At 38.8% G+C, this 21,868-nt stretch overlaps 1 protein-coding gene and 1 long non-coding RNA gene across 2 annotated transcripts in view; both read right to left on the bottom strand.

Moving 5' to 3' along the window:
- LOC127926217 (NACHT, LRR and PYD domains-containing protein 12-like) overlaps positions 1-21,868 on the bottom strand; it is a 142,388-nt gene that overhangs the window by 34,018 nt on the left and 86,502 nt on the right. The window lies entirely within an intron of this gene.
- On the bottom strand, positions 8,478-10,930 carry LOC127926221 (uncharacterized). The gene is made up of 3 exons (XR_008123647.1): positions 10,068-10,930; positions 9,096-9,710; positions 8,478-8,966 (listed from the first exon to the last, which is right to left on the bottom strand). It is a non-coding gene; the product is annotated as an uncharacterized LOC127926221 (long non-coding RNA).

Here is a 21,868-nt window from a genome sequence, read left to right as displayed (position 1 = left end):
TCCTTGAAAGGTTGCGTGTTGCTTTCTAAAGATGAAGTTATTTCCAGATCTACTTCCAGATCTACTTATAGATCTACTTCCAGATCTACTTACAGATCTACTTACAGATCTACTTAGTTCCTGAATTAAGTTTTGAGATTATGCTGCAGGATTTAGAGGTAATTTGTGTTTTAGTACATTACCCTGCGTGACTGCTTATTGCATTGCTCCACACCACCACAAGGGGGAGTTAGAGCACTGACTATGCTCTTGGGTTCCAAGGCGCTAATTTGTCTAATGAAGCTGACAGTGAATGAATGGGCTGACAGTGAATGAATGGGCTGACAGTGAATGAATGGGCTGACAGTGAATGAATGGGCTGATGTAGCTGACAGTGAATGAATGGGCTGATGTAGCTGACAGTGAATGAATGGGCTGATGTAGCTGACAGTACATGAATGGGCTGATGTAGCTGACAGTGAATGAATGGGCTGATGTAGCTGACAGTGAATGAATGGGCTGATGTAGCTGACAGTGAATGAATGGGCTGATGTAGCTGACAGTGAATGAATGGGCTGATGTAGCTGACAGTGAATGAATGGGCTGATGTAGCTGACAGTGAATGAATGGGCTGATGTAGCTGACAGTGAATGAATGGGCTGATGTAGCTGACAGTGAATGAATGGGCTGATGTAGCTGACAGTGAATGAATGGGCTGATGTAGCTGACAGTGAATGAATGGGCTGATGTAGCTGACAGTGAATGAATGGGCTGATGTAGCTGACAGTGAATGAATGGGCTGATGTAGCTGACAGTGAATGAATGGGCTGATGTAGCTGACAGTGAATGAATGGGCTGATGTAGCTGACAGTGAATGAATGGGCTGATGTAGCTGACAGTTAATGAATGGGCTGATGTAGCTGACAGTGAATGAATGGGCTGATGTAGCTGACAGTGAATGAATGGGCTGATGTAGCTGACAGTGAATGAATGGGCTGATGTAGCTGACAGTGAATGAATGGGCTGATGTAGCTGACAGTGAATGAATGGGCTGATGTAGCGGACAGTGAATGAATGGGCTGATGTAGCTGACAGTGAATGAATGGGCTGATGTAGCTGACAGTGAATGAATGGGCTGATGTAGCTGACAGTGAATGAATGGGCTGATGTAGCTGACAGTGAATGAATGGGCTGATGTAGCTGACAGTGAATGAATGGGCTGATGTAGCTGACAGTTAATGAATGGGCTGATGTAGCTGACAGGGAATGAATGGGCTGATGTAGCTGACAGTTAATGAATGGGCTGATGTAGCTGACAGTGAATGAATGGGCTGATGTAGCTGACAGTGAATGAATGGGCTGATGTAGCTGACAGTGAATGAATGGGCTGATGTAGCTGACAGTGAATGAATGGGCTGATGTAGCTGACAGTGAATGAATGGGCTGATGTAGCTGACAGTTAATGAATGGGCTGATGTAGCTGACAGGGAATGAATGGGCTGATGTAGCTGACAGTGAATGAATGGGCTGATGTAGCTGACAGTGTATGAATGGGCTGATGTAGCTGACAGTGTATGAATGGGCTGATGTAGCTGACAGTGAATGATTGGGCTGATGTAGCTGACAGTGAATGAATGGGCTGATGTAGCTGACAGTGAATGAATGGGCTGATGTAGCTGACAGTGAATGAATGGGCTGATGTAGCTGACAGTGAATGAATGGGCTGATGTAGCTGACAGTGAATGAATGGGCTGATGTAGCTGACAGTGAATGAATGGGCTGATGTAGCTGACAGTGAATGAATGGGCTGATGTAGCTGACAGTGAATGAATGGGCTGATGTAGCTGACAGTGAATGAATGGGCTGATGTAGCTGACAGTGTATGAATGGGCTGATGTAGCTGACAGTGAATGAATGGGCTGATGTAGCTGACAGTGAATGAATGGGCTGATGTAGCTGACAGTGAATGAATGGGCTGATGTAGCTGACAGTGAATGAATGGGCTGATGTAGCTGACAGTGAATGAATGGGCTGATGTAGCTGACAGTGAATGAATGGGCTGATGTAGCTGACAGTGAATGAATGGGCTGATGTAGCTGACAGTGAATGAATGGGCTGATGTAGCTGACAGTGAATGAATGGGCTGATGTAGCTGACAGTGAATGAATGGGCTGATGTAGCTGACAGTGAATGAATGGGCTGATGTAGCTGACAGTGAATGAATGGGCTGATGTAGCTGACAGTGAATGAATGGGCTGATGTAGCTGACAGTGAATGAATGGGCTGATGTAGCTGACAGTGAATGAATGGGCTGATGTAGCTGACAGTGAATGAATGGGCTGATGTAGCTGACAGTGAATGAATGGGCTGATGTAGCTGACAGTGAATGAATGGGCTGATGTAGCTGACAGTGAATGAATGGGCTGATGTAGCTGACAGTGAATGAATGGGCTGATGTAGCTGACAGTGAATGAATGGGCTGATGTAGCTGACAGTGAATGAATGGGCTGATGTAGCTGACAGTGAATGAATGGGCTGATGTAGCTGACAGTGAATGAATGGGCTGATGTAGCTGACAGTGAATGAATGGGCTGATGTAGCTGACAGTGAATGAATGGGCTGATGTAGCTGACAGTGAATGATGGGCTGATGTAGCTGACAGTGAATGAATGGGCTGATGTAGCTGACAGTGAATGAATGGGCTGATGTAGCTGACAGTGAATGAATGGGCTGATGTAGCTGACAGTGAATGAATGGGCTGATGTAGCTGACAGTGAATGAATGGGCTGATGTAGCTGACAGTGAATGAATGGGCTGATGTAGCTGACAGTGAATGAATGGGCTGATGTAGCTGACAGTGAATGAATGGGCTGATGTAGCTGACAGTGAATGAATGGGCTGATGTAGCTGACAGTGAATGAATGGGCTGATGTAGCTGACAGTGAATGAATGGGCTGATGTAGCTGACAGTGAATGAATGGGCTGATGTAGCTGACAGTGAATGAATGGGCTGATGTAGCTGACAGTGAATGAATGGGCTGATGTAGCTGACAGTGAATGAATGGGCTGATGTAGCTGACAGTGAATGAATGGGCTGATGTAGCTGACAGTGAATGAATGGGCTGATGTAGCTGACAGTGAATTAATGGGCGGCATAAACCAAACAGAAACTGATAATTGTGCACAACTTCAAAACTGTATTTCAATGAACTGAATGATGAGGATGAAGAAGGTGATTGAGTTTAGAACAAGGTAAGAATTGCTATTCCTCTGTCCTGCACTTGTTTGTTCAGGAGAACTGTACCTGTTGGGAAATGACAAACTGTTGTTCCACTGAGGTTGTGATTCTAAGAGAAACTAAAATGACCTGGTTGTCATGTATTATCGTCTCTAAAAGGAAACATATTACCACCGTCTCTTATTGTCCTTTCATAATGCATCCTGATTTACACAGTTATTATTATTAGTAGATATTCTCACAGAACAGATTTGCACTAATGAAAAATGCCCCTTAGATATGAATTCGGAGGGCAGAATGTTAAATATTAAAACATCAGACTAAATCACTAAAGGCGTCAGTCATACAGAAGCTGTTTGCAGCCCAGTTCCTACATCTTGACCACAAAATAGGGAAAGAGGTTGACCAGATGCTTTTCAACTTCATCTGGGAAAATCGTACACATTATATAAGGACATCTGTCGTTATGAACATTTAGTTGATTTTACTATAAATAATACTAATAATACTTTAAAGATAAATTGGTGATAGAGGAATTCTAAATTCCTTTGTTTTATTGCCAAAACCAATTCGCACTCATTTCTAATTCATTAATGAATTGTAAGTTGATGAATTATGAATGAAGTAGATTGAGACCAGTCTTAAAAGCCAGGTAAGAGCGTTTAATTCCAGAGAGTACTGAATGCTTACACACATTACCACAGGTTATAAACTGAAAATGACGTCAGCGTTTTCCAAACGTTCCATTTCACAAACAGCCCCTCTAGCTCTCGAGCCTTCGCGTTATCAGCACGAGGTCAAGGCCAGTCAGTATAAATCAACATTCTAGACAATCTGGAGATGGCCCGTTCCCACCACCTGGAGATTTGTACAACTGAATGAACTAAGGAACAGACCTTCATTGTTACTAACTCCTGACTACATTATATACAATTGGGAAAGGGAGCAAGAGAGAAAATTCACATGTACAGTACATTATAACATTTGTATACATAATTAGTCATTTCAACTATATTTTCCTCTATCAATTGGGGAAAACATTTCTTAAAGAATCCAACTTCAATTTGGAATTTCTTCCCTCATTATATCTTCTCCCGTTTTGGTGACTTCAATTTTGTGTTACTTTGTAACTATAACACCGATAAGATTCCTACAACAGTATTCTTAGCGTGCTCGTTAATATATTTTAAAAAAATCCGCATAGGTATTTCATTTGGAACAATAAGGATATTTTGTATAGAAACAAGTCTTTATTTTTGAAGAACTGGTTTAATAAGCATATCCTGCTGGTAAGTCAACTTTTTAATGCAGAAGGATTGTTACTCAATTATGAGGAATTTTTATCTTGTAACAATATCCCTGTAACACCTAGAGAGTTCTCCATAGTCTCTGATGCTATTCCATCTGGAACTCATGTTATTTAGAGGTGTAACCAGACCTCACCTTGTTGACCTGCCCTCCTAGAGAGTTCTCCATAGTCTCTGATGCTATTCCATCTGGAACTCATGTTATTTAGAGGTGTAACCAGACCTCACCTTGTTGACCTGCCCTCCTAGAGAGTTCTCCATAGTCTCTGATGCTATTCCATCTGGAACTCATGTTATTTAGAGGTGTAACCAGACCTCACCTTGTTGACCTACCTTCGCTTAATCCAGTTGACTCTCCAATAGGGAAACTGTTTCTCTCCTTGCTCCCTCAGAACAACAGATCTACCTGCTTTATTTCAAAGGGAGATTGTATCCATTCCTTATGTCACAACTTACTGGAATACATTTGCCAATAATATCTGTTGGAAAAAAGTCTGGTTATTACCATTTAAATTCCTTCTTGTTAATTTGATTGCTTTTCTGATTTTCGTGACCAACATGAGCTTTGCATAATGCTATGCTAGGCTATCGATAAACTTACACAAATGCTTGTCTTGCTTTGGCTGTAAAGCATCATATCAAAATATGAGATGACAGGGTGATTAACAAAAGACTAAGCTGTGTTTCAATATATTTCACTTGTGATTTCATGAATATGAATATTTTCAAGTGAGATTGATGATAATTCTCCCGGATCCGGGAGGGGTAGTTCTATTAACAACTCCTAACAACCCCACCACTAGCAGGTGTCCACATGGTCTGATAAACACTCCTAACAACCCCACCACTAGGAGGTGTCCACATGGTCTGATAAACACTCCTAACAACCCCACCACTAGGAGGTGTCCACATGGTCTGATAAACACTCCTAACAGACCAGACCAACTAGGAGGTGTCTGATAAACACATGGTCTGATAAACACTACTAACAACCCCACCACTAGGAGGTGTCCACATGGTCTGATAAACACTCCTAACAACCCCACCACTAGGAGGTGTCCACATGGTCCGATAAACACTCCTAACAACCAGACCACTAGGAGGTGTCCACATGGTCTGATAAACAGTCCTAACAACCAGACCACTAGGAGGTGTCCACATGGTCTGATAAACACTCCTAACAACCCCACCACTAGGAGGTGTCCACATGGTCTGATAAACACTCCTAACAACCAGACCACTAGGAGGTGTCCACATGGTCTGATAAACACTCCTAACAACCAGACCACTAGGAGGTGTCCACATGGTCTGATAAACAGTCCTAACAACCAGACCACTAGGAGGTGTCCACATGGTCTGATAAACACCCCTAACAACCCCACCACTAGGAGGTGTCCACATGGTCTGATAAACACTCCTAACAACCAGACCACTAGGAGGTGTCCACATGGTCTGATAAACAGTCCTAACAACCAGACCACTAGGAGGTGTCCACATGGTCTGATAAACACTCCTAACAACCAGACCACTAGGAGGTGTCCACATGGTCTGATAAACACTCCTAACAACCAGACCACTAGGAGGTGTCCACATGGTCTGATAAACACTCCTAACAACACCACCACTAGGAGGTGTCCACATGGTCTGATAAACACTCCTAACAACCCCACCACTAGGAGGTGTCCACATGGTCTGATAAACACTCCTAACAACCCCACCACTAGGAGGTGTCCACATGGTCTGATAAACACTCCTAACAACCAGACCACTAGGAGGTGTCCACATGGTCTGATAAACACTCCTAACAACCCACCACTAGGAGGTGTCCACATGGTCTGATAAACACTCCTAACAACCAGACCACTAGGAGGTGTCCACATGGTCTGATAAACACTCCTAACAACCAGACCACTAGGAGGTGTCCACATGGTCTGATAAACACTCCTAACAACCCCACCACTAGGAGGTGTCCACATGGTCTGATAAACACTACTAACAATGCCACCACTAGGAGGTGTCCACATGGTCTGATAAACACTCCTAACAACCAGACCACAAGGAGGTGTCCACATGGTCTGATAAACACTCCTAACAACCCCACCACTAGGAGGTGTCCACATGGTCTGATAAACACTCCTAACAACCCCACCACTAGGAGGTGTCCACATGGTCTGATTAATACTCCTAACAACCAGACCACTAGGAGGTGTCCACATGGTCTGATAAACACTCCTAACAACCCCACCACTAGGAGGTGTCCACATGGTCTGATTAATACTCCTAACAACCCCACCACTAGGAGGTGTCCACATGGTCTGATAAACACTCCTAACAACCAGACCACTAGGAGGTGTCCACATGGTCTGATTAATACTCCTAACAACCCCACCACTAGGAGGTGTCCACATGGTCTGATAAACACTCCTAACAACCAGACCACTAGGAGGTGTCCACATGGTCTGATAAACACTCCTAACAACCAGACCACTAGGAGGTGTCCACATGGTCTGATAAACACTCCTAACAACCCCACCACTAGTAACTGGTATGGTCAGATAGACTAGTGGTTAGAGTGGTGGGTCAGTAACTGGTATGGTCAGATAGACTAGTGGTTAGAGTGGTGGGTCAGTAACTGGTATAGTTAGATAGACTAGTGGTTAGAGTGTTGGGTCAGTAACTGGTATGGTCAGGTAGACTAGTGGTTAGAGTGGTGGGTCAGTAACTGGTATGGTCAGAGAGACTAGTGGTTAGAGTGGTGGCTCAGTAACTGGTATGGTCAGATAGACTAGTGGTTAGAGTGGTGGGTCAGTAACTGGTATGGTCAGAGAGACTAGTGGTTAGAGTGGTGGGTCAGTAACTGGTATGGTCAGATAGACTAGTGGTTAGAGTGGTGGGTCAGTAACTGGTATGGTCAGAGAGACTAGTGGTTAGAGTGGTGGGTCAGTAACTGGTATCGCTGGTTTGAAAACCTGACCCGTCAAGGTGAAAATCTGTCGATATGCCCTTAAGCAAGACACTAACATCTAATTTGCTCCATGGTCACCATACTACTACGACCCTGTACAACAACACCTACCATACTACTACGACCCTGTACAACAACACCTATCATACTACTATGACTGACCCTGTACAACAACACTTATCATACTACTATGACCCTGTAAAACAACACCTATCATACTACTATGACTGACCCTGTACAACAACACCTATCACACTACTATGTCTGACCCTGTAAAACAACACCTATCATACTACTATGACCCTGTACAACAACACCTATCATACTACTAGGACCCTGTAAAACAACACCTATCATACTACTATGACCCTGTACAACAACACCTATCATACTACTATGGCTGACTCTGTACAACAACACCTATCATACTACTATGACTGACCCTGTAAAACAACACCTATCATACTACTATGACTGACCCTGTACAACAACACCTACCATACTACTATGACTGACCCTGTAAAACAACACCTATCATACTACTATGACTGACCCTGTAAAACAACACCTATCATACTACTATGACTGACCCTGTAAAACAACACCTATCATACTACTATGACCCTGTACAACAACACCTATCATACTACTATGGCTGACTCTGTACAACAACACCTATCAAACTACTATGACTGACCCTGTAAAACAAAACCTATCACACTACTATGACCCTGTACAACAACACCTATCATACTACTAGGACCCTGTAAAACAACACCTATCATACTACTACGACCCTGTACAACAACACCTATCATACTACTACGACCCTGTACAACAACACATTTCACAGAACCAATCTGATGTCTGTGACAATCAAACACTTTAAAAGCGAACCAACATAAAGAAAATGACAGCATTGATGTTTTTTTATTACAACAGTTAATTTAACAATGATGTTTATAAATCTAGTTGACATTCATCCCAGGACACCTTGACTTGCATTACACTCTCACTGCAGAACAACATCCTCATGAAATCACATGACTTCTAGTTAGAGAAGAGGATTCCTGTTAACACTGCCTGCTACAAGCAGGAAACTAGTTATGGACCAACCAGAAATGTGACATGTCTGTTTGACAGTTACCCTGAAAGATGCATGTGTGAACTATCTTGTCATCTCTTTGGCTAACCACATTGGAACATTCTAGTCTTTAAGGACATGAACTGGCAGAACAGGTTTCAGCAAAGTATGGAGTCAATGTTTTCAGGAAGGTGTAACCATGCCGATGGGAGGGACAGGAGGCACACTAAGTGCAAGGGCAGCCACCTGAACTACTGTCCTACAAAGACAAACAGCATCTACACAAACAGCCACCTGATCTACTGTCCTACAGAGACAAACAGCCACCTAACCTACTGTCCTACAGAGACAATCAGCCACCTGAACTACTGTCCTACAAAGACAAACAGCCACCTGAACTACTGTCCTACAAAGACAAAGAGCCACCTGAACTACTGTCCTACAAAGACAAACAGCATCTACACAAACAGCCACCTGAACTACTGTCCTACAAAGACAAACAGCATCTACACAAACAACCACCTGAACTACTGTCCTACAGAGACAAACAGCCACCTGAGCTACTGTCCTACAAAAACAAACAGCCACCTGAACTACTGTCCTACAGAGACAAACAGCATCTACACAAACAGCCACCTGAACTACTGTCCTACAGAGACAAACAGCATCTACACAAACAGCCACCTGAACTACTGTCCTACAGAGACAAACAGCATCTACACAAACAGCCACCTGAACTACTGTCCTACAGAGACAAACAGCCACCTGAACTACTGTCCTACAAAGACAAACAGTCACTTGAACTACTGTCCTACAGAGACAAACAGCCACCTGAACTACTGTCCTACAAAGACAAACAGCATCTACACAAACAGCCACCTGAACTACTGTCCTACAAAGACAAACAGCCACCTGAACTACTGTCCTACAGAGACAAACAGCCACCTGATCTACTGTCCTACAAAGGCAAACAGCATCTACACAAACAGCCACCTGAACTACTGTCCTACAAAGACAAACAGCATCTACACAAACAGCCACCTGAACTACTGTCCTACAAAGACAAACAGCATCTACACAAACAGCCACCTGAACTACTGTCCTACAAAGACAAACAGCATCTACACAAACAGCCACCTGAACTACTGTCCTACAGAGACAAACAGCATCTACACAAACAGCCACCTGAACTACTGTCCTACAGAGACAAACAGCATCTACACAAACAGCCACCTGAACTACTGTCCTACAGAGACAAACAGCCACCTGAACTACTGTCCTACAAAGACAAACAGTCACTTGAACTACTGTCCTACAGAGACAAACAGCCACCTGAACTACTGTCCTACAAAGACAAACAGCATCTACACAAACAGCCACCTGAACTACTGTCCTACAAAGACAAACAGCCACCTGAACTACTGTCCTACAGAGACAAACAGCCACCTGATCTACTGTCCTACAAAGGCAAACAGCATCTACACAAACAGCCACCTGAACTACTGTCCTACAAAGACAAACAGCATCTACACAAACAGCCACCTGAACTACTGTCCTACAAAGACAAACAGCATCTACACAAACAGCCACCTGAACTACTGTCCTACAAAGACAAACAGCATCTACACAAACAGCCACCTGAACTACTGTCCTACAAAGACAAACAGCCACCTGAACTACTTTTTCAAATCAAATCAAATCAAATTGTATTTGTCACATACACATGGTTAGCAGATGTTAGTGCGAGTGTAGCGAAATGCTTGTGCTTCTAGTTCCGACAATGCAGTAATAACCAACAAGTAATCTAGCTAACAATTCCAAAACTACTACCTTATAGACACAAGTGTAAGGGGATAAAGAATATGTACATAAGGATATATGAATGAGTGATGGTACAGAGCGGCATACGCAAGATACAGTAGATGGTATTGAGTGCAGTATATACATATGAGATGAGTATGTAAACAAAGTGGCATAGTTAAAGTGGCTAGTGATACATGTATTACATAAGGTTGCAGTAGATGATATAGAGTACAGTATATACGTATGCATATGAGATGAATAATGTAGTGCATGTAAACATTATATTAGGTAGCATTGTTTAAAGTGGCTAGTGTTTTACATAATTTCCCATCAATTCCCATTATTAAAGTGGCTGGAGTTGAGTCAGTGTCAATGACAGTGTGTTGGCAGCAGCCACTCAATGTTAGTGGTGGCTGTTTAACAGTCTGATGGCCTTGAGATAGAAGCTGTTTTTCAGTCTCTCGGTCCCAGCTTTGATGCACCTGTACTGACCTCGCCTTCTGGATGATAGCGGGGTGAACAGGCAGTGGCTCGGGTGGTTGATGGCCTTGATGATCTTTATGGCCTTCCTGTAACAACGGGTGGTGTAGGTGTCCTGGAGGGCAGGTAGTTTGTGTCGCCGAGAACTTAAAACTTACTACCCTCTCCACTACTGTTCCATCGATGTGGATAGGGGGGTGTTCCCTCTGCTGTTTCCTGAAGTCCACAATCATCTCCTTAGTTTTGTTGACGTTGAGTGTGAGGTTATTTTCCTGACACCACACTCCGAGGGCCCTCACCTCCTCCCTGTAGGCCGTCTCGTCGTTGTTGGTAATCAAGCCTACCACTGTTGTGTCGTCCGCAAACTTGATGATTGAGTTGGAGGCGTGCGTGGCCACGCAGTCGTGGGTGAACTACTGTCCTACAGAGACAAACAGCCACCTGAGCTACTGTCCTACAAAGACAAACAGCCACCTGAACTACTGTCCTACAAAGACAAACAGCATCTACACAAACAGCCACCCGAACAACTGTCCTACAAAGACAAAACAGCATCTACACAATCAGCCACCTGAACTACTGTCCTACAAAGACAAACAGCATCTACACAAACAGTCACCTGAACTACTGTCCTACAAAGACAAACAGCATCTACACAAACAGTGAATCTGAGAAAAATGGCTTTAAAGTTTGTTTCCTAGTCCATGCATATCAGCCATGACCACTGATCTGACCTATGACCCCTAAGCACTGACACTACATTTACATTTACATTTAAGTCATTTAGCAGACGCTCTTATCCAGAGCGACTATACTACACTCTGCCTTGGTATGACCTATGACCCCTAAGTACTGATACTACACTCTGCCTTGGTCTGACCTTAAACAGCTGTCTGGGTAATGAAACAGCAAAGTGCAGCATCTAGAAATCTAAATGTGTTGATCCAGATTTATTGTTGTTTTTCTGTTTGACGGAAACAGTTTGAGTTCTAACTACATTCCAACTGTATTTAATGGTGTTATGTAGTTGTGTTGTCATGTTGTATTGTAGTAACCCTCAACTGTATTTAATGGTGTTATGTAGTTGTGTTGTCATGTTGTATTGTAGTAACCCTCAACTGTATTTAATGGTGTTATGTAGTTGTGTTGTCATGTTGTATTGTAGTAACCCTCAACTGTATTTAATGGTGTTGGGTTAGAGACAGACAAGACACGGAGACAGCAACAGAATAGGAAATGATGGACAGGACACAGAGACAGCAACAGAATGTGATATGACGGAGAGAGACATCAGACAAGACACAGAGGCATCAACAAAAGAATAGGATACGATGGAGAGAGACACCAGACAAGACACAGAGACAGCAACAGAGGAATAGGATTTGATGGAGAGAGACACCAGACAAGACACAGAGACAGCAACAGAGGAATAGGATTTGATGGAGAGAGACACCAGACAAGACACAGAGACAGCAACAGAATAGGATATGACAGAGAGAGACACCAGACAAGACACTGAGACAGCAACAGACGACACAGAGAAAGTGATGGAGAGAGACAGAAGAATAGAGTTCCAGACAGTTGTAGAATGTATGCCAAGACACATTGTAAGAGCTGTAAAGAGAGAGGGAGGGAGAGAGAACAGGCAGAACCTGATATGTAATTGAGCAGAGCAAATGAAAGTAACTTTTGACGACCTGATGATCATTCAGACTGTTTCTATTGAGAGATAAAAGGTAAGACGACGATGTTATGTGTATTAATGTAGTTGATGATATTGTTATGTGTCATATAGTTGATGATATTGTTGTGTGTTTTCATATAGTTGATGATATTGTTATGTGTTTTCATATAGTTGATGATATTGTTATGTGTATTCATATAGTTGATGATATTGTTGTGTGTATTCATATAGTTGATGATATTGTTGTGTGTATTCATATAGTTGATGATATTGTTATATTCATATAGTTGATGATATTGTTATGTGTATTCATATAGTTGATGATATTGTTATATTCATATAGTTGATGATATTGTTATGTGTATTCATATAGTTGATGATATTGTTATGTGTATTCATATAGTTGATGATATTGTTGTGTGTATTCATATAGTTGATGATATTGTTATATTCATATAGTTGATGATATTGTTATGTATATTCATATAGTTGATGATATTGTTATGTGTATTCATATAGTTGATGATATTGTTATGTGTATTCATATAGTTGATGATATTGTTATGTGTATTCATATAGTTGATGATATTGTTGTGTGTATTCATATAGTTGATGATATTGTTATGTGTATTCATATAGTTGATAATATTGTTATGTGTGTTCATATAGTTGATGATATTGTTATATTCATATAGTTGATGATATTGTTATGTGTATTCATATAGTTGATGATATTGTTGTGTGTATTCATATAGTTGATGATATTGTTATGTGTATTCATATAGTTGATGATATTGTTATATTCATATAGTTGATAATATTGTTATGTGTATTCATATAGTTGATGATATTGTTGTGTGTATTCATATAGTTGATGATATTGTTATGTGTATTCATATAGTTGATGATATTGTTATGTGTATTCATATAGTTGATGATATTGTTGTGTGTATTCATATAGTTGATGATATTGTTGTGTATTCATATAGTTGATGATATTGTTGTGTGTATTCATATAGTTGATGATATTGTTATGTGTATTCATATAGTTGATGATATTGTTATGTGTATTCATATAGTTGATGATATTGTTGTGTGTATTCATATAGTTGATGATATTGTTATGTAGTTGATGATATTGTTATATTCATGTAGTTGATGATATTGTTATGTGTATTCATATAGTTGATGATATTGTTATGTGTATTCATATAGTTGATGATATTGTTATGTGTATTCATATAGTTGATGATATTGTTATGTGTATTCATATAGTTGATGATATTGTTATGTGTATTCATATAGTTGATGATATTGTTGTGTATTCATATAGTTGATGATATTGTTGTGTATTCATATAGTTGATGATATTGTTGTGTATTCATATAGTTGATGATATTGTTATGTGTATTCATATAGTTGATGATATTGTTATGTGTATTCATATAGTTGATGATATTGTTATGTGTATTCATATAGTTGATGATATTGTTGTGTGTATTCATATAGTTGATGATATTGTTATGTGTATTCATATAGTTGATGATATTGTTATGTGTATTCATATAGTTGATGATATTGTTGTGTATTCATATAGTTGATGATATTGTTGTGTGTATTAATATAGTTGATGATATTGTTGTGTGTATTCATATAGTTGATGATATTGTTGTGTGTATTAATATAGTTGATGATATTGTTATGTGTATTCATATAGTTGATGATATTGTTATGTGTATTCATATAGTTGATGATATTGTTATGTGTATTCATATAGTTGATGATATTGTTATGTGTATTCATATAGTTGATGATATTGTTGTGTGTATTCATATAGTTGATGATATTGTTATGTGTATTCATATAGTTGATGATATTGTTGTGTGTATTCATATAGTTGATGATATTGTTATATTCATATAGTTGATGATATTGTTATGTGTATTCATATAGTTGATGATATTGTTGTGTGTATTCATATAGTTGATGATATTGTTATGTGTATTCATATAGTTGATGATATTGTTATGTGTATTCATATAGTTGATGATATTGTTGTGTGTATTCATATAGTTGATGATATTGTTATGTGTATTCATATAGTTGATGATATTGTTATTGTAGTAACCCTCAACTGTATTCATATAGTTGATGATATTGTTGTGTATTCATATAGTTGATGATATTGTTATATTCATATAGTTGATGATATTGTTATGTGTATTCATATAGTTGATGATATTGTTGTGTGTATTCATATAGTTGATGATATTGTTGTGTGTATTCATATAGTTGATGATATTGTTGTGTGTATTCATATAGTTGATGATATTGTTATGTGTATTCATATAGTTGATGATATTGTTATGTGTATTCATATAGTTGATGATATTGTTATGTGTATTCATATAGTTGATGATATTGTTATGTGTATTCATATAGTTGATGATATTGTTGTGTGTATTCATATAGTTGATGATATTGTTATGTGTATTCATATAGTTGATGATATTGTTATGTGTATTCATATAGTTGATGATATTGTTGTGTATTCATATAGTTGATGATATTGTTATGTGTATTCATATAGTTGATGATATTGTTATGTGTCATATAGTTGATGATATTGTTATATTCATATAGTTGATAATATTGTTATGTGTATTCATATAGTTGATGATATTGTTGTGTGTATTCATATAGTTGATGATATTGTTATGTATTCATATAGTTGATGATATTGTTGTGTGTATTCATATAGTTGATGATATTGTTGTGTATTCATATAGTTGATGATATTGTTATGTGTATTCATATACTTGATGATATTGTTATATTCATATAGTTGATGATATTGTTGTGTGTATTCATATAGTTGATGATATTGTTATGTGTATTCATATAGTTGATGATATTGTTGTGTGTATTCATATAGTTGATGATATTGTTGTGTATTCATATAGTTGATGATATTGTTGTGTATTCATATAGTTGATGATATTGTTATGTGTATTCATATAGTTGATGATATTGTTATGTGTATTCATATAGTTGATGATATTGTTATGTATATTCATATAGTTGATGATATTGTTATGTGTATTCATATAGTTGATGATATTGTTATATTCATATAGTTGATGATATTGTTATATTCATATAGTTGATGATATTGTTATGTGTATTCATATAGTTGATGATATTGTTATATTCATATAGTTGATGATATTGTTATGTATATTCATATAGTTGATGATATTGTTATGTGTTTTCATATAGTTGATGATATTGTTATGTGTATTCATATAGTTGATGATATTGTTGTGTGTATTCATATAGTTGATGATATTGTTATATTCATATAGTTGATGATATTGTTATGTGTATTCATATAGTTGATGATATTGTTATGTATATTCATATAGTTGATGATATTGTTATGTGTATTCATATAGTTGATGATATTGTTATGTGTATTCATATAGTTGATGATATTGTTATGTGTGTTCATATAGTTGATGATATTGTTATGTGTATTCATATAGTTGATGATATTGTTATGTGTGTTCATATAGTTGATGATATTGTTATGTGTATTCATATAGTTGATGATATTGTTATGTGTATTCATATAGTTGATGATATTTCTGGTGGACAGTGTTATAATAGTCCTACTCTCCTTAAAATGTTTTCAATATAAATTAGATGAATTTGTTCTGTGCCCATCTGTGTGCCCCAGGGTGATCGCTCCTACACTATCTAGAATCTAAAAGGGTACTTTGACTGTCCCCATAGGAGAGCCCTTTGTAGAACCCTTTTTGGTACTAGGTAGATAGATCCCTTTTGGGTTCCATGAAGAACTCTTTCCACAGAAGGTTCAACATAGAAGCCTGGAGAATTCTACCTGGAACCCAAAAGCGTTCTCCTATGGTGACAGCCAGAGGACCTGTTTGGAACCCTTTACTCTAACAGTGTACTGCATCATAGGTCTATAGACCAGGGTGATCTCCTACTGTATCATAGGTCTATAGACCAGGGTGATCTCCTACTGTATCATAGGTCTATAGACCAGGGTGATCTCCTACTGTATCATAGGTCTATAGACCAGGGTGATCTCCTACTGCATCATAGGTCTATAGACCAGGGTGATCTCCTACTGTATCATAGGTCTATAGACCAGGGTGATCTCCTACTGTATCATAGGTCTATAGACCAGGGTGATCTCCTACTGTATCATAGGTCTATAGACCAGGGTGATCTACTGTATCATAGGTCTATAGACCAGGGTGATCTCCTACTGTATCATAGGTCTATAGACCAGGGTGATCTCCTACTGTATCATAGGTCTATAGACCAGGGTGATCTCCTACTGTATCATAGGTCTATAGACCAGGGTGATCTACTGTATCATAGGTCTATAGACCAGGGTGATCTCCTACTGTATCATAGGTCTATAGACCAGGGTGATCTCCTACTGTATCATAGGTCTATAGACCAGGGTGATCTCCTACTGTATCATAGGTCTATAGACCAGGGTGATCTCCTACTGTATCATAGGTCTATAGACCAGGGTGATCTCCTACTGTATCATAGGTCTATAGACCAGGGTGATCTCCTACTGTATCATAGGTCTATAGACCAGGGTGATCTCCTACTGTATCATAGGTCTATAGACCAGGGTGATCTCCTACTGTATCATAGGTCTATAGACCAGGGTGATCTCCTACTGTATCATAGGTCTATAGACCAGGGTGATCTCCTACTGTATCATAGGTCTATAGACCAGGGTGATCTCCTACTGTATCATAGGTCTATAGACCAGGGTGATCTCCTACTGTATCATAGGTCTATAGACCAGGGTGATCTCCTACTGTATCATAGGTCTATAGACCAGGGTGATCTCCTACTGTATCATAGGTCTATAGACCAGGGTGATCTCCTACTGTATCATAGGTCTATAGACCAGGGTGATCTCCTACTGTATAATAGGTCTATAGACCAGGGTGATCTCCTACTGTATCATAGGTCTATAGACCAGGGTGATCTCCTACTGTATCATAGGTCTATAGACCAGGGTGATCTCCTACTGTATAATAGGTCTATAGACCAGGGTGATCTCCTACTGTATCATAGGTCTATAGACCAGGGTGATCTCCTACTGTATCATAGGTCTATAGACCAGGGTGATCTCCTACTGTATCATAGGTCTATAGACCAGGGTGATCTCCTACTGTATCATAGGTCTATAGACCAGGGTGATCTCCTACTGTATCATAGGTCTATAGACCAGGGTGATCTCCTACTGTATCATAGGTCTATAGACCAGGGTGATCTCCTACTGTATCATAGGTCTATAGACCAGGGTGATCTCCTACTGTATAATAGGTCTATAGACCAGGGTGATCTCCTACTGTATCATAGGTCTATAGACCAGGGTGATCTCCTACTGTATCATAGGTCTATAGACCAGGGTGATCTCCTACTGTATCATAGGTCTATAGACCAGGGTGATCTCCTACTGTATCATAGGTCTATAGACCAGGGTGATCTCCTACTGTATAATAGGTCTATAGACCAGGGTGATCTCCTACTGTATCATAGGTCTATAGACCAGGGTGATCTCCTACTGTATCATAGGTCTATAGACCAGGGTGATCTCCTACTGTATCATAGGTCTATAGACCAGGGTGATCTCCTACTGTATCATAGGTCTATAGACCAGGGTGATCTCCTACTGTATCATAGGTCTATAGACTTGTCTTCTCAAAACAGGCTTAAAACACAACAATCAACAAACAAACCTTTTCTCATTCTAATCTGCTGTTAATGCTTTTCACTCAGGAAGGTTTGTTGTGTGAAAGTGAGACAAATAAATATTGTGGAGAGACTAACAACAAATTCCACTTCCTCAAAACAGTTTAAGTGTATTCATTAGTGCCCCTGTAGCAAAACGTTTGGCGACAGAAACCGTTTAGGTCACGTTGTACAGCTTTTGGAGTAAACTGTTTATGTTTTAAGCAACATTTTAAAACTGTTGGCTGTGGAGTAAACTAATGAATACAACCCAGGTTGTTGCCTACGACTCGGCATGTTGATACCTGCCTGATGCTGAAACCTGAACGTACCCTGAGGGGTAAACTATGATACTAGCCAGATGTCTTGACATGTTCTGGTTGTGAATTCAGGCTAAAAGGGGAGAATCCTGACACTAATACTGGGTTAACTTTGTTTATACTGATACTGGGTTAACCCTATTGATAGTGATCCTGGGTTAACACTATTTATACTGATCAGTATCAATAGTGTTAACCCAGTGTCAGTATAAATAGTGTTAACCCAGTATCAGCATAAATAGTAAGGTTAGGTCTAGGCTACCTACAAACTATTATAAGGTTAGGTCTAGGCTACCTACAAACTATTATAAGGTTAGGTCTAGGTTACCTACAAACTATTATAAAGTTAGGTCTAGACTACCTACAAACTATTATAAGGTTAGGTCTAGGCTACCTACAAACTATTATAAGGTTAGGTCTAGGTTACCTACAGACTATTATAAGGTTAGGACTAGGTTACCTACAAACTACTATAAGGTCAGGTCTAGGTTACCTACAAACTATTATAAGGTTAGGTCTAGGTTACCTACAAACTATTATAAGGTTAGGTCTAGGTTACCTACAAACTATTATAAGGTTAGGTCTAGGTTACCTACAAACTATTATAAGGTTAGGTCTAGGTTACCTACAAACTATTATAAGGTTAGGTCTAGGTTACCTACAAACTATTATAAGGTTAGGTCTAGGTTACCTACAAACTATTATAAGGTTAGGTCTAGGTTACCTACAAACTATTATAAGGTTAGGTCTAGGCTACCTACAAACTATTATAAGATCAGGTCTAGGTTACCTACAAAATATTACAAGGTTAGGTCTAGGTTACCTACAAACTAGTATAAGGTTAGGTCTAGGTTACCTACAAACTATTATAAGGTTAGGTCTAGGTTACCTACAAACTATTATAAGGTTAGGTCTAGGCTACCTACAAACTATTATAAGGTTAGGTCTAGGTTACCTACAAACTATTATAAGGTTAGGTCTAGGTTACCTACAAACTACTATAAGGTTAGGTCTAGGTTACCTACAAACTATTATAAGGTTAGGTCTAGGTTACCTACAAACTATTATAAGGTTAGGTCTAGGCTACCTACAAACTATTATAAGGTTAGGTCTAGGTTACCTACAAACTATTATAAGGTTAGGTCTAGGTTACCTACAAACTATTATAAGGTTAGGTCTAGGCTACCTACAAACTATTATAAGGTTAGGTCTAGGCTACCTACAAACTATTATAAGATCAGGTCTAGGTTACCTACAAAATATTACAAGGTTAGGTCTAGGTTACCTACAAACTATTATAAGGTTAGGTCTAGGTTACCTACAAACTATTACAAGGTTAGGTCTAGGTTACCTACAAACTATTATAAGGTTAGGTCTAGGTTACCTACAAACTATTATAAGGTTATGTCTAGGTTACCTACAAACTATTATAAGGTTAGGTCTAGGTTACCTACAAACTATTACAAGGTTAGGTCTAGGTTACCTGCAAACTATTATAAGGTTAGGTCTAGGTTACCTACAAACTATTACAAGGTTAGGTCTAGGTTACCTACAAACTATTATAAAGATAGGTCTAGGTTACCTACAAACTAGTATAAGGTTAGGTCTAGGTTACCTACAAACTATTATAAGGTTAGGTCTAGGTTACCTACAAACTATTATAAGGTTAGGTCTAGGTTACCTACAAACTATTATAAGGTTAGGTCTAGGTTACCTACAAACTATTACAAGGTTAGGTCTAGGTTACCTACAAACTATTACAAGGTTAGGTCTAGGTTACCTACAAACTATTACAAGGTTAGGTCTAGGTTAGATACAAACTATTATAAGGTTAGGTCTAGGTTACCTACAAACTATTATAAGGTTAGGTCTAGGTTACCTACAAACTATTATAAGGTTAGGTCTAGGTTACCTACAAACTATTATAAGGTTAGGTCTAGGTTACCTACAAACTATTATAAGGTTAGGTCTAGGTTACCTACAAACTATTATAAGGTTAGGTCTAGGTTACCTACAAACTATTACAAGGTTAGGTCTAGGTTACCTACAAACTATTACAAGGTTAGGTCTAGGTTACCTACAAACTATTACAAGGTTAGGTCTAGGCTACCTACAAACTATTATAAGGTTAGGTCTAGGTTAGATACAAACTATTATAAGGTTAGGTCTAGGTTACCTACAAACTATTATAAGGTTAGGTCTAGGTTACCTACAAACTATTATAAGGTTAGGTCTAGGTTACCTACAAACTATTATAAGGTTAGGTCTAGGTTACCTACAAACTATTATAAGGTTAGGTCTAGGTTACCTACAAACTATTACAAGGTTAGGTCTAGGTTACCTACAAACTATTATAAGGTTAGGTCTAGGTTACCTACAAACTATTATAAGGTTAGGTCTAGGTTACCTACAAACTATTATAAGGTTAGGTCTAGGCTACCTACAAACTATTATAAGATCAGGTCTAGGTTACCTACAAAATATTACAAGGTTAGGTCTAGGTTACCTACAAACTATTATAAGGTTAGGTCTAGGTTACCTACAAACTATTACAAGGTTAGGTCTAGGCTACCTACAAACTATTATAAGGTTAGGTCTAGGCTACCTACAAACTATTATAAGGTTAGGTCTAGGTTACCTACAAACTATTATAAGGTTAGGTCTAGGTTACCTACAAACTATTATAAGGTTAGGTCTAGGTTACCTACAAACTATTATAAGGTTAGGTCTAGGCTACCTACAAACTATTATAAGGTTAGGTCTAGGCTACCTACAAACTATTATAAGGTTAGGTCTAGGTTACCTACAAACTATTACAAGGTTAGGTCTAGGCTACCTACAAACTATTATAAGGTTAGGTCTAGGTTACCTACAAACTATTATAAGGTTAGGTCTAGGTTACCTACAAACTATTACAAGGTTAGGTCTAGGCTACCTACAGACTATTATAAGGTTAGGTCTAGGTTACCTACAAACTATTATAAGGTTAGGTCTAGGTTACCTACAAACTATTACAGGTTACCTACACTATTACAAGGTTAGGTCTAGGCTACCTACAGACTATTATAAGGTTAGGTCTAGGTTACCTACACACTATTATAAGGTTAGGTCTAGGCTACCTACAAACTATTATAAGGTTAGGTCTAGGTTACCTACAAACTATTACAAGGTTAGGTCTAGGCTACCTACAAACTATTATAAGGTTAGGTCTAGGT

The sequence above is a fragment of the Oncorhynchus keta genome, unplaced genomic scaffold (genome assembly GCF_023373465.1).
Source record: "Oncorhynchus keta strain PuntledgeMale-10-30-2019 unplaced genomic scaffold, Oket_V2 Un_contig_720_pilon_pilon, whole genome shotgun sequence".
Lineage (NCBI taxonomy): Eukaryota > Metazoa > Chordata > Actinopteri > Salmoniformes > Salmonidae > Oncorhynchus > Oncorhynchus keta.
The sequence above is the reverse complement of the archived record's forward strand: the minus strand, read 5'-3'. Positions and strand labels throughout refer to the sequence as shown.